General features: G+C 34.4%; 2 long non-coding RNA genes across 2 annotated transcripts; both read left to right on the top strand.

The window, feature by feature from the left end:
• Window positions 1-5,866: 5,866 nt before the first annotated feature.
• LOC146739210 (uncharacterized) lies at window positions 5,867-6,867 on the top strand. Its single transcript, XR_014930130.1, has 2 exons — window positions 5,867-6,196; window positions 6,690-6,867. It is a non-coding gene; the product is annotated as an uncharacterized LOC146739210 (long non-coding RNA).
• A 6,408-nt stretch (window positions 6,868-13,275) lies between these two features.
• On the top strand, window positions 13,276-16,767 carry LOC146739211 (uncharacterized). The gene is made up of 2 exons (XR_014930131.1): window positions 13,276-13,551; window positions 16,038-16,767. It is a non-coding gene; the product is annotated as an uncharacterized LOC146739211 (long non-coding RNA).
• Window positions 16,768-17,495: the final 728 nt, after the last annotated feature.

Consider the following 17,495-nt stretch of genomic DNA (forward strand, 5'->3'; position numbering starts at 1 on the left):
ACCTTATAAGCAATGTGATACTTTGTACTGTTAATATTTCCGTAATCGAATTGCAGGAAGATTTACGTATAGTGAGAATCGAACTCGCAACTCTGCAAACAAGCATCGTCACTGTAAGCAGGCGCGGTCTTCGTTCACCACATCACACTTTTCTAAATATAGACAGTTGAAAAGGCGTATAGTGAATGCGCTCATTGTATCAAATTGCATTACATTTATACAAAAGTATAATCGTAAGACCACAAAGCACTGAACTAACTACGATTCATTTAATCTCACAGTGTTTTCAGTTTCGAATAGACGAAAGCGTAAAACGCTATAATGTATTTATAAGCATTGTCAACGCCAGCGAATGTTATGACGTCTTTGCCACAGATAACGCATCGCACATTATGTCGTGCAAAGCGTGCTTTCGTTCATTATGAACCACTAGGGAGTACATTATTGATTAATTATATGCATGCTACCAAATAAACGAAAAGCTACCAATTTCCCTTTTTTCGCCATTGGTGCCTAGCAAACAACTATTATATATTTATATCGTATATAGGTTACTATATTATAATAATGACTATTTATCCTAATAAATGCGCTCGGTTGACAGTTTCGTAAATCTTTATAATACTAGGTTTATTTTAAATAATTCGTAGATTGCTAGATATATTATTATTACTGTGCCAATAAAACGCCTTCGTATCCATCTGCAATTTGATCGGTAATTCCGTAAATTCAGTATAGAACACGTTACTATATTTCTTATTACCATCCATAATTTAAATATATAGTCTTGGCAACATTGATGTGTCATTGAATGATTGTGTGCGAATACATTATAGGTGAATCGTTGCCAATATTTGTATAGCATCGGTGCCTACAATTAAGGTAAGAATGTTAATATAAGTAGCTATACAGATTACTAATGGAAACATACAAGTGGCACATGCTTACTATAGATGATGCATTGCAAATCAATTTATGTATCTTGAATATTTTCGTTATTGATCGCTGAAAAAATATCATTATCACTTTCGTCGCCGGGAAGCAACAAGCATGGCACGGTATAGCGATCTTTCATCGCGTGTCACGTGTACACGTGTCATTAATCTTAATACAATTGTATATGTATTGGCTAGTAATATGCAGAACGTTTACCATGCTAACGTTGAGATGCATTATTCCATCTAGAATGATCTTTGCTGAAGCAATGCAATCATCTTTTCGTGAATTGCGCAATTAATTTCATTGAATTTTTCATGTATTACTTACAGATACAATCGCCACGCGGGTTGCAGAGAACAATCACAACAATTGATAACGTCAATATGCATGTAATACTATAGGGAATATAACAATAATGCCAGACATTGCATCATCGGTACAACGACGGATGAGACTACAGTTGCACGCTCAATGCCTTATAGTAACCATCATTATTTTAGCCATAGGGGCTGTTTTAATGTCACTGGCTGTTACCATGCCCGGTAGGCTGGTTGGTAGTACCAGTATTCTCTTTCTATTCGGCGTAGTCATGATATTAGTTGGAAGTGTTATGTGCATCATTAGTGTAATTCTGTGTTGGCGGGAACGATGTCAAAGACACGAATAAAACCGCGCCAGACATATTCGTATGTGAATTTTTAATGAACACTGCACGACGAGAGACATGTGACTGTATGGTGCATAATATCGAATGTTGGAAAGGAACGCAGTGCTGGGAAAACGTGGTTTCAATCTCTTATCATCGAAAGTATGATGGGGTATTATTATTATGTAGTATAATTTACACATAACACACTGTCACGTATGCTCTTGAACCGACCAACAGCTACAGGTGCACACTAGTTTACAATTCATTGATATTAGGTTTGTTTATATTGTGCTAAATCTAAAACTAAAGAGACTGAATTTAATACGGTATTGCCTGTACCTATACCACGTGATTGTGTGCTTATCCATGAATTGAGTTCAGATTGAATTTCAATTCACTGTATTAAAAAATAATAACAGTACACAATTCTTAATCTTGTCATCAATTCATGCTCTGATATACGATCGCAACATTGACATTTCAGATCAATAGGATTCATTATCATTTGATTTGAAAAAATGTATGGTTTATTTACTTGTAAGAAATATGCACGCAATACCCGTGTTATATACATCCTATTGTTTGGCTGCATCGTCTTAAGGAACTATTTAACCCCTGTGGTGCGTATACAGATGTCATGGAAACGAGACCTAGTGAGTATCATTCTCAAGATCAATGGAGTTCATTATCATTTGATTAAAAAATGTATGGTTTATTTATTTGTAAGAAATATACACGCACTACTCGTGTTATATACATTCTATTAGCTTGGCTGCATTATCTTAAGGAACGATGTAGTTTCTGTGTTACGCAAACAGTTGTCATGGAAACGAAACCTAGTGTGAATCGTTCTCATGGTGTTGTGCGAAAATATACTTGCCAAGTGAACCAATTTTATTCGTTTTACAGTTTCATTAAATTCCACTTTGGTTGAGGGCATTGAAGAAACTGAAAACGGAAGTAAAAATTACTGCTTATTGATGGAGATTGTAATGTAATACGGCGTCTAGTGTAATACATAATGACAAAAGTAACGGAGTATAAGCATACACCTCCTAATCCCCCTGTATTGACATCACACACGCCATCAATGTACGCTGTTTGAACGATATAGGATGTTGAAAAGCTAACAGCGCGTCCATAAACAGAAGGTCGTTGGATCGATCACAGTATTTGTGAGTTACGTGATTGTTTGAAACAAACGAACAGTGCAACGTCAATGTACGTACGCCGAAGATCAGCGACATGTCGATCCTATTTGTCAAGTCCTTTTCTAAGGTTCGGACTGTGCCGGACGATCCCGGACCAACTCGGGTCGAACAAGCCGCCAAGGGACATAAGAAAATTCGGCAATTCAGCTACATTGGCATGACTATAGACAGCAGAAAGTCTGTGGTTATCTGTACTTTATTCGTGGGAGGTGCATTGCTGACAATAGGAAGCACCGTATTCACGGTGGGATATTCGCTGAACGGTAACTCCGTAGTACCTTTAAACTCAGTGAGTGTGTCCGGGGTTTGTGTGGCGGTCACTGGAATGTTGATGATCGCTCTCTCTTGTGTGTTAATAATGTGTAGAAATTATTGCATGAAGAAAATGCGAAAACGATGCAGCCATGTGCATCCTGAACCAGTATACAAAATATCGGAAGCAACAACGTCCGAGGATTATAATGAGTCGGGAAACACCAACAATTGCAATACCAGAAAGACGCGGATGGTAGACAATAAGACGGTGAAGCAGCACGGTAAAAGAAACGACACATCGTCTAACGACAAACTGCATATCGATAGGATGAACACTACGCTGCCAAAAATCGTTTTCCCAACAATTATGCAACCGTTTGAAGGTGAAACCGACTCGGAATAATGCTCTGTTTAGTCACGTTCACAAGTCGCTATACCACTTACACATCGAATCCTGATCAATGTGTGCGTTATTTAACTACATCATATGTCTGATATCATTGAATTTAATATTACGTTCATTGTAGTTTCTGTTTCTGTTATTGACTTTGTGCCATAATAGAACGTAATTAAAGTAGAGTGGTAATCGTGCGTTTTTCATATGTGCGCATATTCTCTCGCATAAAGCAGTAACAATATATATATATATAACAATCTTTCTATAATTACTTATTTTAGTAATAGTCCAATAATTTTGTTCGCTGTCACTGCCAAATGAAAAGCATAAAATAATGATGTAACAGCAATTTCCACAATGAGTACACAAATCATTAAATGGCAACTAAAATAATATTTTATATCACATTTTGACATCAATAAGTATCTATTTTAAACTTATGTCAACAAAAAAAACTTTGAAACATGAGAAATAATATTAAAATACCCTAAACCCCACAAGCATGCTCTTTTCACCTCCCTTTGTCCTGAATTATCACGAAACCGTACACGGTGATCCCATATTCCTAATTTTTATAATATTAGTTTTGCATAAATTAAAGAAAATGACAACATGTTTACTTTAGGGTTCCATCTTAAGCGACATTGTTTGCAGAATCATTGTGAAGGTGACATGTGCAATCAAAAATAATGACCCAACATTGATGTGACAGTTCACACTAAACCATAATGAAATATTTCGTGGAGATTAATCTTTTTGTTTTCATTCCATGAATTAAAACCACTGTGTGTGTGTTTCATTTAATACTAGACATATATGTCGTTCATTTGGTTAATGGAATCACTTCTTGTTGCTGCTTTAATACAAAAGCTCTGTTTGACGCCAGTTAATGTATCACGTGGTCTAAACTTAATTATATACAGATATCAGCGTCAGTAGAATTTAACATTAAATGCATAATTGATAAATATATATCTAATTGTTGATCAAAATCATGTGTCTATCTGCATTGGTTTTTAAAAATAATGCGCAGACCCAGACACAATACGAGTAAAAAATAGAATTACTCATAAGTTCAACCTTAATATACGTAAACATATAAAAACAAATTATCGAATTTAGTGCTGATATAACATTTCGCACACAAAGAATTAATTTAATCGTCAAACAAGAACGTATTTTACAATAATTTCTCGTCATTGGCTATTTGAACCATTTTGCACTGTATACTATTATAGGAGTGAAATCGTATATACTGACATAAATTCGATTTCAATGCAAACATTCAAGTCTCATTAATATTACATTTAATGTCTATATTGAGGTGCATTTAGGTCTAACTGACATCGACATAAATGTATGAGCTCAGTGACCTATTCACGTGCTTCGTGACATGTGAATTGTGTATACTAGAGGGAGTAATGGTGAAAACTGGGAGACTTGCCGACGCGTAGATATTATCACTGTCCATATATTGAGTCATACAGCAGCCTGCCAGTGAACCCCGCGTTGATATCACGTCCATTAATCATAACATTTAATGTAATTATATCGACGGTTATGACAGTGACACCTTAACATTCACTGAAACTAATAAAAAAAGATGACATTCAGAAACAAATTTAAAATATGACATGAAAGAAAGGAATTGTCCTGGGTTTGTTTGATTAAATCAATGATTTGGTGTTGGTTCATTTTTGAATTTTTTCAAGGAGAGAATACACAAATATGTGTTTCATATATACAAAACTATGTCAGTAGAGATCATCATCTCGTACACACATTTCGGGTCGAACCGGTCGGAAATGTCATATCCGGAAGTACATTATGCAAACATGGTAATTTGGGCTTGGTCGAGAAGGAATTTGATATTCGTCTCGTCTGCTGACATTAACTTGATCTACCTGTTTTTTTTTTGCCCGATGAAGACCATTCATATCATAACATTACACGTCTTATACAAACTGTTAATTCTAAAGCATTATCACAAATCACGACATTTGTGTTTGCATGTTTTTAAGCACAGAACATTATCGATTGAACAAAATGAGTAATTCATGATATTTGCCCTTTACATGTAAGCAAACTTTTTTAATTGTTGGAACATTGGCCTGAGGCCATGCTACTGGATAAAATATATTATTATGTGCATTTTATATATTCAAAACCATGCACATGCTTAGGTCATTTAAATATTTCACGACCCTCACATTCTAGTGACATGTTAAAAAGCCATGTACATGTACATACCGGCTTGCCAGCTTTTCAGGGGTAAATTGAGATAGTCAAACTGACTTGCTTGTGTTTCCCCATTCATAATAGCATCTGAATCCCCAGTCATTGTCGATGTGAAGACACGTCTTACCCAGACATGTTGGGCAAAGCTGGATATAGGACAATCTGATTAAAATCTGATGTAGTGTACGGGCTTTAATTATTTTGGCTATAAACTTATTTTAATTTTATGTTTTATTACTTTTGTTATTAATGCCTTTTTATTTTATTATTTTACTTTGATTTTGATTTTGTGATTTTTTTAAAATTCCGCCCTACATACATCTGAGCCGATGCCTATGTAACGAGATTTCAACGAGACCCACTGTCGACGATTTTAGTCAACGAATCACAGACCTTCTTCTATAGCGCACATGATGACGTCACTGGGCAGAGTCAGGTGGCAAACACACTCAAACATAAAATGGCGGATTATACCGACGTTAGGACCGAGAAGAACATGGCTTTTCGGTAAGTTTATCATTGTCAAATGCAACGAAAGTCATTTTTTTATGTTTATATTGTGGCTCGAATGGTTCGAGTTTAGATCGTTACTTTGCGTAGTTATTCTGGGAGTGACGATTTTGTTTCCACCGGTTCGACCGAACACCGGTGTCTTTTTCCAGTCGCTTGCCCTGGAGACGGGTGATGTTTTGTTGACGATCGGGTCAAAACCGTCTACGGTATTGAAGCCGTAGCTGTAAATATTCATCAAAATGTATCAACATTTTGTACATTATACAATAACTCTTTATCAAAGTAATTGAGCTGATTTGGACTGGAATAAAATATTTTTTATTTGGAACACATCGCAATTGATCAGGAAATATTTTATTGCTCCAATTTTCTGCGTCGATGCCGTGGGCCGGTGACCGTTATACAATTTAAAATTTGCATTGTTTACTATAGCTGTTTACAGTGTTCTAATCATTACGATTTACTTTTTTTTTTGCTTCCATTCTAGATAATTATGCTCAGTGTTTGATGTAAAATTGAAGCGATGACTGAATAAACGAACCTTGGCTGGCGAAGATGTATCAGGAAGTGTACACATTTGTTGGAAGTGAACAAAATATTCAATGTAATGACAAAAATTGGAAAATGCTGTGGAATTTCTTTTGTAAATAAAAATATACTAGCAATTTTCTATTAATGGTTTATTCAAGTGGGCAAAATATAATGTACAGAAAGATTGCCCGTAGAGTATCGCTACACTGAAAAGTAAGCAACCGACAGCCTCTATAAAAGGGGGCCTGTGATTGGCTGTTACTTACGCGAGATTTGAACGGGACTTACGTAGGCGTCGGATCAGATGTATGTAGGGCGGAATTAAAAAAAATCAAAATCAAAGTAAAATAATAAAATAAAAAGGCATTAATAACAAAAGTAATAAAAAATAAAATTAAAATAAGTTTATAGCCAAAATAATTAAAGCCCGTACACTACATCAGATTTTAATCAGATTGGATATAGGATACTAACGCAACAATACCCTCCTCGTGTTTAAACCAACTTTCTAAGAACCGATCCAACATTCTGAAAAGCAGTTTATTTGTCATCTGCGCATTTGGCTATTTCCAGTAACTGGCTTATTAACTTTCAAATTACTTAATTTGAGTTATGACATCATATTACGTGATTATTCGGGACAGAACCTACATTTCAGAATTGTGGACATTAGCGAACTCTGGCCAACTTAAACGAACGTTTTTTTAGTTGACAACGGGTCAAGAATCTCACACATACTTGACTAAATGCGTATTTTGGCACTTAGATAAGCCCAGTTGTGGCTTTCGGAATATATACAAAGCAAAAGTGAATAAAACTGGATTTAACAGGGTATGTGGCACGAAAAATTGTCCGCATATTGCTATTTTACATTAGCCAGCATTTCGTGTGCGAGAATTTAGGACAACACACATATTTCTCCTTTAAAAATGAGTGACAAACCAGATATTTAAGTAAATGTGCCTAGTATGCTATAATATCCGAGCAGTTATGTCTTTTAAAATGTAGCAGTGTAGGTACTACAACAAACAACTCAGGGGGTAGGTAAAATAGACCTAATCTGCTAAATTAGTCAATGCACTCATGATTATGGCAACTATATTATATTTGGCATTGATAGAGGGCTTATGAAATCATCTTATCAAACTTAAGATTTTGAATCACGATGGCAATCTGCATATCAATAGGGTAAACACTACGCATCCGAAAATCTTTTTCCCAATAACTCTGCGACCGTTCGAAGGTAAAGTTGCTATGTTACTAAATGAAAATATTATTTTCGTTTTAGTTTCTGCTAATGATTTTGTTCTACTATAAGGCGAAGTTAAAGTAGAATATTCGTGTGTTTTAATATATGCACAAATTTTATTTTGTGCCAAAATCATTTTAATATTAGTCAATAATATGTTAAATTATTTTGTTCACTGGAAATCTGTTTTTTAGAACGACTGACAGATATAAGGCATAACATAATTTCCAGCACATTTCAACGGTGAGTGCACATATCGCAGTTAAAAGCCACCAAAATAATATTTGATAATATCTTTTAACATCAATAAGTAGTTATGTTTAATGTCAAATCTTTGGAACTTTGTATTACCATGGAAAAAATTTAAACTACATGCTCTTTTCCCTACATTTTCACAAACCCCTACACGTACGGTGACCCCATATTACTATCTGTATCCTTGTTATATTTAGTTTTGCATAAAATGACAATGACAATGATGTGTTTTTTTAGTAGAGTTCGACCTTAAGCGACATTGTTTGCAGAATCATTGTGAAGGTGACATTACTTGCGACATGTAATGACAATTTAGAATGAACAAATCAATAATGTGTATCCAGTTTAATAATCTGACAATGAGACTATATACCACAATTGTCTAAATGTGCAATCAAAAATAATGACCCAACCGTGATGTTACAGTTCATACTAAACCATAATGAAATATTTCGTGGAGATTAATCATTCTGTTTTTATTCCATAAATTAGAAACACTGTGTTTCTACAACACAGAAATGTCGTCCATTTGGTTATTGAAATCACGTGATGTTACTGCTTTAATACAAAAGCTCTGTTCGACGTCGGTAATGTATCACGTGGTCTATGTACATTTAATTATACAGATGTTAACGTCAGTAGAATGTGATATTAAATGCGTAATTGATGAATATATACAATATATATCTAATTATTGATCAAAATGATGTGTCAATCTGCACTGGTTTTTAAAAAATAATGCACAGACTAATTCTATTAAAAATAGAACTATAAAATAGAATATATAAAACATAAATTATCGGATTTAGTGCTGATATAACATTCTGTATACAAAGGAATAATGTAATTTTTTGTCATCTGCTATTCGAAACTTTTTGCATTATATTAATATTGGAGTGAAATGAATATACTGTCATACATTCGATTTCAAGTCTCATTTATATTACAGTTAATGTCGATATTGTGACATCGACGTAATTGTATGAACTCCATGACTCGCAGTCTACATCTGTAGGCGTGGGCTCGAATCCCACTTCTGACACCAAATTGTCACAGTGTAAGGACTGCTTATTGCTATTGAGAGGGCACTCACAGAACTTACACTGGACAGGGGGTTCTTTCACTGTTAGTATGGGAAATGATAGTACTGGAAATGAAATACACCAACATATCAAGTTAAAGCTCCTGCCTTTAATACCTCTCAAAATAATTACGAGAAACAGAGTGCAGGAAAATACAATGAATAAATTCACTAAAATAGAGGATTGCTTAGGGAAGTGTGCATTGCTGATAACTCACAGTATCACTTGTCTCACAATATCGTAGCAGCAACTCACTGGGTACACAGTAGAAATGATGGACCCATCTGTTCCAACTGTATAGCCTAGTTATAGGCCTAAATGGCCGAGATTCAGGGACACCACCTGGGTTTCCACATGAGCCAATCAGAATGTGTTTTTTGCGACCAGCGGTCTCACGTAGGCAAGTCAGTAGATCATAAAAATCTTTTGTTTATCAAATAACAGCACACCTGGCAGATTCCAATTGTCCTTCCAAAGCTGAAAACACCCTTTGTTATGTAAGTCTAAAGCACACCTGGTAGATTCAAATTGTCCTTCCAGAGTGGTAAACATCCTTTGTTATGTAAATCTCAAACACACCTGGCAGATTCCAATTGTCCTTTAAGAGTTGTAAATAAGTATGACCTGTCAATCATCTTTATGACAGTTATCACAATGCACACTGTTTCTTCCCATGATTCCATGCACACTTCTATTTGCAAGGTTTGAGACAATATGCCAAAAACATAGAATAGAGGATGCTGACACCCATACACATGTATCGTGATATGTGAATTGTGTCATATTCTTCATATTGAGTCATAGTGAGGTTAATATAGACGAAAGATTTAATAAATTCATTGCCACCAACAATAATAATGATATACTGAATGAGCATTAATATATAGTATAGTATATATATAGTATTTGACTGTGTTGATGGTGTACAAATATTTTCTCTTTAGCAATGGTATTGTAGTAGATGGAGTAATAAAAAAAATGTGACTGGGATATCTACCGACGTGTCGATACTATCACAAGTGCATATACCGAGTCATACAGCAGCTGTATTAATTATAAATGTAATTATATTGACGGTTAAGACAGTGACACCTTAACAATGTTTAATTATATTTCAGTAAGCACATTACCACCTACAATGGGAATATTTTTTCTCTATATCTCTAATGTTCACTGAAGATGATTACAAAATTGACATTCGGAAATGAATTCAAAAAAATAGTGATATGTATGACAGGAAGAGTGAATTAATTTGTTCAAACACGAACAGACAGACTCCAGTAAATTGTATAACAATTGTTTACATCATGTTTGCAGCCAGACAACATAGTTAAAAAATTATAAATATAATATTATTTTCACATTTCATTGACTGTATGATTGTGTACTCCACTAATCAGGTTTAGACTTGTAGTTACCTTTCGAAATCTTTGACATACTAAAAATAGAACATCAACCCACAACAAATTCTGTTCAATTAAGGAAGTTTGCTACCACTAAATAATCATATTTAGACATGCTAGAAATCAAGCAAGAAAGGTTGGGTTACCAAGTAAGTACTCTACAAAACGGCCTCGAAAATGTATCAAAAATGCCTGTTCTGGGTACACTTTATCAATGTTTTGTTTATGTTTTAATAGTAGGCAACTATCATAATAATGCTGTATTAGAATTCTCGACCGGAAGCTCTACCGGGCAAACAAGCATCCATTTTGGCAAAGCAATTCTTGCTTTAAAACGAATCTTATCTAAAAAATAGTTCCATTGATGTAGCGAAATATGACGGAATTCTGGATTGTAAGATTTTACCAATTAATGTATGGAGAGCTAAATTTTGGGTTTGATGTTAATGGTGTTAAAAATACCATCAATATCAATATAAAGAGGCTGAAAAGAGAACAAATGTTGGGTTCTACGATTTTGTTTTTCAAAAATAATTGTCTCTGATTGATAAAGAAAAGTTAAGGACCATACTATGTCAGTTGAGATCATCATCACACATCGGGTCCGAATCGAATCGAAATGTCATATCCTGGAGAATATTTAAACATGATAATTTGGGCTTGGTAGAGGACATATTTCATGTCCGCCTTGCCTGCCGACGATATCATCATCTTATCACTATCTACCTCAATCTTTCCACGATGACTATTCATACTATATCTTTATTCGTCTTATGCAAACTGTTATTCTAGAACATTATCTCAAATCACGACATGCGCAGAAATTCATCGATTGAACTAATGAGTAATTCAAAATATTTGCAATTTATGTGTAATTAAACATTTTTAATTGAAGCATAGGCCAGAGGCCATACTCTTGGATATAATATATTATTATGTGTATTTTATATATTCCACTACCAATCATATGCTAAGCTCATTTAAATAATTCACGACAGTCACATTCTAGTGACATAATCCATGCCGACATTCAAGCTTTTTAGTGATAAATGAAGAAAGACACACTGACTTGCTAGCATTTTCCCAATCATAACATCATATGAGTCCCTGTTATTGCTGCTAAAGACACGTCTAACTCTACTCCCCAGATAGACATAGCAAAATAACCTTGACATAACAGTGGCTTACAGTGGGTACCAATGCTGGGCAAAACTGGATATGGGATACTAAAGCAATGACACCACTCCCACCCCTCTTGTTTAGACCAACGGCTGCCTGAATTTTCTTTTATACTTTCTACCAAGCGATCCCACCATGGGAAAGAAACTGAAAAAGGGTATCTACCAAGAAAGAAAAAAGTGCAATGTAGCACCCAGCGTGCAAACGTAAACAGTATAGACAAATATTTGAGGACTCAATGATGAAGAAATAACAACATAATAATGGTCAAATGATATATACATAATATATTTACTCAACAAATGTGGAAAGTCAGTTAAACAAAACTGGTCATAATAAACTAAGTACATATAAAACATTCAAAAATAATTATAAATTTGAAAAATACTTGGATGATATAGAAAACAAAAAAACATAGAGTAGCATTAATCACTTAATCATAGCCCACTTCTTGCCAATTGAAACAGGTCGTCACAGGCGAAAAAATAAAATTGACAGGGTATGTAACAAGTGCGACTCTGATGAAATGGGTGATGAAAAACATAACTTTTTTCATTGTAAAGATAACAGTTTTTCAGAACACAGGAAAAATTTCTCTATGCACTGTTTATACTAACCTGATTACCAAATCTTGCCAACTGTAGAATTATTTTTCAAGATTTTTTCAAGTGTAGACAAATAGTTTATAGTGTATTAGCTAATTTTGTAACTATTTTTTATTAGTTGTGTTACTTTATGTTTCCTATATTGGACTTTACGCAAGCATTGTTTTTGTGTACGTTCCAAATAATTTTTAATTTTAGCACTAATCTCACCCCATATAAATTGGTCTTGAAATCATGCTATTGTTAGTCACTGATAGGTTTGTCCTAAGAATATCAATATGGTGTGACTATTCCCAATTAAAAACACAACTGTATAGTATTTTGCCATAGGCTCTCTGCAGTGTAGAGGTACTCGATCACTTTTGTTCAGTGAACCGATAGTCACAAAATAATTGAGTCAGTATTCTTTCAGCCAATGTGTATACCAGATAATACAGCGATAAAACAAGCTGATGTGCATTCCATTATGTGTGCTGTTCTCAACCTATTAATCATATGTATGCTTCAGAAAGAAAGGATCGCCCATTTATAATCAAACGACGAAATATAATTTGTATGGACATTTGTCTGAAATAAAGCGTAATACTACTAATAGTAATAATAACGCATGCTTAAGAAATGGTTAATAATGACCACTTATGGGGGTTAGATTTGGAGTTCAATGAGCCTTGCGTACAAGGGCAAGGTACGAATCTATAACGGGTTAAAATATGACGACATTGAACGCGCAATGCATAATGGGAAGTTTCGCCACCTCTGAGAATCATCGGTTTAGAAAATGGCGTTTACGCTTGCACACTACAAATTCTTCACTAGTACTCAGATTGTTGAGGCTGACGACCCCGGACCGAGTGAAGTCGAACGAGCCGGCAGAGTAAATAAGAAAATCCGGAAATCCAAGCATGGTCGCATGACTATTACAGACAGCAGAAGGTCTGCGGTTATCTGTAGTTTGTTTGTAGGAGGAGCCTTGTTGATAATAGGTTGCACCTTATTTACGGTGGGATATTCGCTGAACGGTAACTCTGTAGCTCCTCTAAACTCGGTGAGTGTGTCGGGGATTTGTGTAGCGGTGACTGGAGTATTGATGGTCACTCTTTCATGTGTGTTTCTAATGTGTAGAAATTATTGCATGAAAGCAATGCTGTGTTGCCGCCATGTACATCCTGAACAAAACATATCGAATCCAACAACGTCCAAGGATTGTAATGTGTCTGGAAACGGCAACGATTGCAATACCACAAAGGCGGGGGCGGTAGACAACAAGGAGCCGACCACATGAAATGATGGGGTGACTGGGGAGCCGACAATTTTTCCCTTGCCCGTATCTACGTATATATAAAGAGAAAAATATACGATGGGAAAATGTCTTTGTTGTTGTTGTTGACTCCGACGTAACACTTTTTTCAGAGGCGGCGGCACCAAATTTTGCATGATGGGGAGAGATCTGCTGACCAACCTCGTGGCCAAAGGCTCGACCTTACTAGGGGGCCCAGGGGCTATTTCCTGCATTTTGCTGACACAAAGGGTTTGAGCTTGATTTTGAAAGGGGCGACACCCCCCAACATTTTTTCGAAGGTGCGACTGCCCCCCCCCTAGTGCCGCTACCACTGTATATACATGTATGTATGTAAATTAAATAATGCATTAACTCGATATGTTATTCATTATATAGTATAAAACATTTTTGCAACCAAAAATTGACAAGTCCAAATGTTTTATTGCTGTACTTTTTCAGAACTTTCACACAATTCATGTTATTTTTTTCAATATTTCCCAAATTAATATAACACATGTGATGTAGTATTAATTCATTTTTTTTAATTGAATTTAAATTATTTAATGCCGATAGCTTTATTCTTCATTTTTGTTCGGAAATGTTATTATATACATCATAACATTGCCCTAGTATAGCTACATGTACATTTTTGTATAAACTATTAAGTTTATTTTAAGGCCACAAACTTGTTTTAATTTTATTCAGTATTTCTAGGCAGCAATCAAGCATTGGTTAAACGTAGAACTAAGTTCAGGGAATAGAGACATTGTTATACTGCTGATCTTGAGAACCAGATGTTAGTAATATAAAATACTTTTCAAGATATGTTAATTTATAGATATTGCAGTAACCCAATTTTAATTATGTATTGAAAAACAGCTTCCAGCCAAATTTTCACAACAATTCAGTTGAAAAATAAAATTCAGCTGTGTTGGTGAAATAGAAATAACAAGTTCAATATACAAATGATATCCAAATTCAGTCAGGAAAAGGAATTACCATAAAATGACTGACAAATAATCAATAAATACTCTACAATGAGCAAAATAACTGGCAAGTAGTATACAATACTACATACAGTAATTGTGATATCTCTATGATCAAAATAAGTAATGTTTTAATGATTCAATATACAACTAATGCAATTGTTGGTTTATTTGTGCTTGCAGCGAATATGGTAGTCAAATCAGAAAGAGAACATGTACATGTATGGACCTCATGATATACATGCATTTGATTTTGTATGATACAATAAGTTAAAACAATGTTGATACAGTATACAGTATCAGATGTTTTAATTAGTCCCCGTTCGTTCCAAAAACAGGGACTTATAATCCGTGCATCATTCAAACTTGGTACATAGATCATACATGTTAGGATACATGTCCATAATGATTTATTTCGCAATTGGATCAAATATGGCAGGCATCTTGTTTTTGTTTTTTTATGCGGTATCTTGGACGTGCTCCGTCAGTTTTCATTCAAATTTGGCACATACATGTACTTTATACATGTTAGGATGCATGTCCATGACAATTTGTTTCAAAATCTGGTCAAGGATGGCCGATTGACAGCCATCTGACTTTTTGGCCTTACTACTATATTTCCACAATTTATGTACCATTTTCATTCATATTTGGCACATACATATCAGTGTGTTTCATAATCAGGTCAAAGATGGACGAATAACGTTTATTTTATTTTTGGCCATATTACTACTACACGGAACACCTGTTTTGATGTAAATAAGCAATCTGTTGTATACGCCACTTGGAACTCAAGTTTCAAAGTCTCGCGACAACCCCTTCGCTTTAATATGACGATCACAAAGAGAACTTTCAAAAATTTAACGGGGACTGTGTCTTTTTCAATGACTTGTATTTTTTTATGTGTTTTATTTTAAATATTTATATATTGAGCTCCCAGAAGGTTTGGCATCATGCATGTTATGACTTATATGAACGTTTCAACTCAGGAATATTTGGGAACATGTATTTCCAAACACACAAACAATTTTATACATAAAGGTACATGTACTTTAATGGTGTAATACTATTAAATAGAAAAACAACTATAGGAGAAATGTTTTATTTATTTTTTTATTAATAGACTTTTATTTGGTATATATGTATTTATTTGACAAATAAACAAAAATATGTATTTATTGAAATAATAAAACCTGTGTAATATGACAGATTTTAAGTATTAAAAAAATGTAGGCATTCATTGTGTATTTTGATTTATTTATTTAGGTATGTTTGAGGTTTTGGTTCTGAAACAGTATTGAATTCTATCCAAATATATCATTTATTTGTCTTTGTAAGTAATATCTATTTATTTGTCACTAAACATGGCAATATGAGTGATAAATGCAGGGCAAGCAAAACTGCTCATATGCTGCAGACTAGTTATTTTACAATTGTTGACACATATAGGTTCATCTAGTCCAGATTGTGTCGATGTTAAATAATTCTGCGAAATTTTTAGTCCCTGTTCATGTGCAACCTGAAAAAGGGACTACTAATTCTGTTTCTGTGTCTGAATGTCTCTAACATTTTCTCAGAAATTCTACAGCAGAAACTTGATAGGTTGATGAACAATGTGTCGAATAGGCTCTTAATTTTGTTTCCAAATCTGAAAATCCTAAGTAGGTCTTTTTCATGATTTTCAATACAAATTACCTCTCTCAACAACACTGACAGAACAATTGTATGTGCTTATTTTAGTGTTATTTGACATGTTCACATAGATTTAATTTAGAGTATTTTACTTATCAGCGAAAATAGCGAAATTAAAATCCAGTGAATAATTAATGCATTTACAGTAGCTTAGATCTATAAGTAATGCTGTTTCTCTATTTGGCAGTGCAATTTATAATACATGTACTGTTTATATTCTATTTGGCTCAGTGGTCTTATTCACTAGTTACCAGAAGAACTAGTAACCTTGTTTGATTGCAGGAACTTCAAGAACGCGACATAAGAGCGGAGTTTGGTTGCACTTGTGTACTACATGTACAAGATTTTGGACATGGGTCAGTGGAAGTTTTCAGTACAATACTAGATTATGGGAAATCCCTTTATGTACATATTCATCCACCTGTTTGCAGATGTTCCATGTATTATTTTAAGTATTTTATAATCATGACGAGGACTGTGACATTCATGTCTTATTGAAAATAAAATTTTGTACTCTTGTACAGCGCAAAGCAGTTCAGTTCTTGCAACAAGTGTGGTTTGACTTGTTTGAAAAATGTTTCAATAGTATGCAGAGGAATTGTGTAAATATATACACAATACAATGATAGTAAGGTGTTTGATACAAGATTTGATTTTTAGTGATTGTCGGTCTCCGTCGTCGTCAGTGTCAATGTTTTACTTTTTGACTTCTTCTTGAAAACTACAAGCCTGAATGCTTTGATACTTAGTGTATATGTACCTTGGATAGACCTCTCTTAGATTTGTTCATTTCATGATGATACCTTCAATTCTCTAATTTTGGTGAATATTTTTGTAATATTTGGTAAAAAGTGATATTTAGAACTTCTTGTTGAAAACCGCAAGTCTGATTGCTTTGATACAATGTACTATACATATTCTAATGATATCTTCTGTTCTTTAATTGCAATGTGCATTGCTAACAGCAGAGCTATCTCAGCCGAAAGGCTGCTTGTTTTTTTAAATTCTATTTGTATCTCCTCATGCCTTCAT

The sequence above is a fragment of the Saccoglossus kowalevskii genome, chromosome 8, assembly GCF_978046115.1.
Source record: "Saccoglossus kowalevskii chromosome 8, keSacKowa6.1, whole genome shotgun sequence".
Classification (NCBI taxonomy): domain Eukaryota; kingdom Metazoa; phylum Hemichordata; class Enteropneusta; family Harrimaniidae; genus Saccoglossus; species Saccoglossus kowalevskii.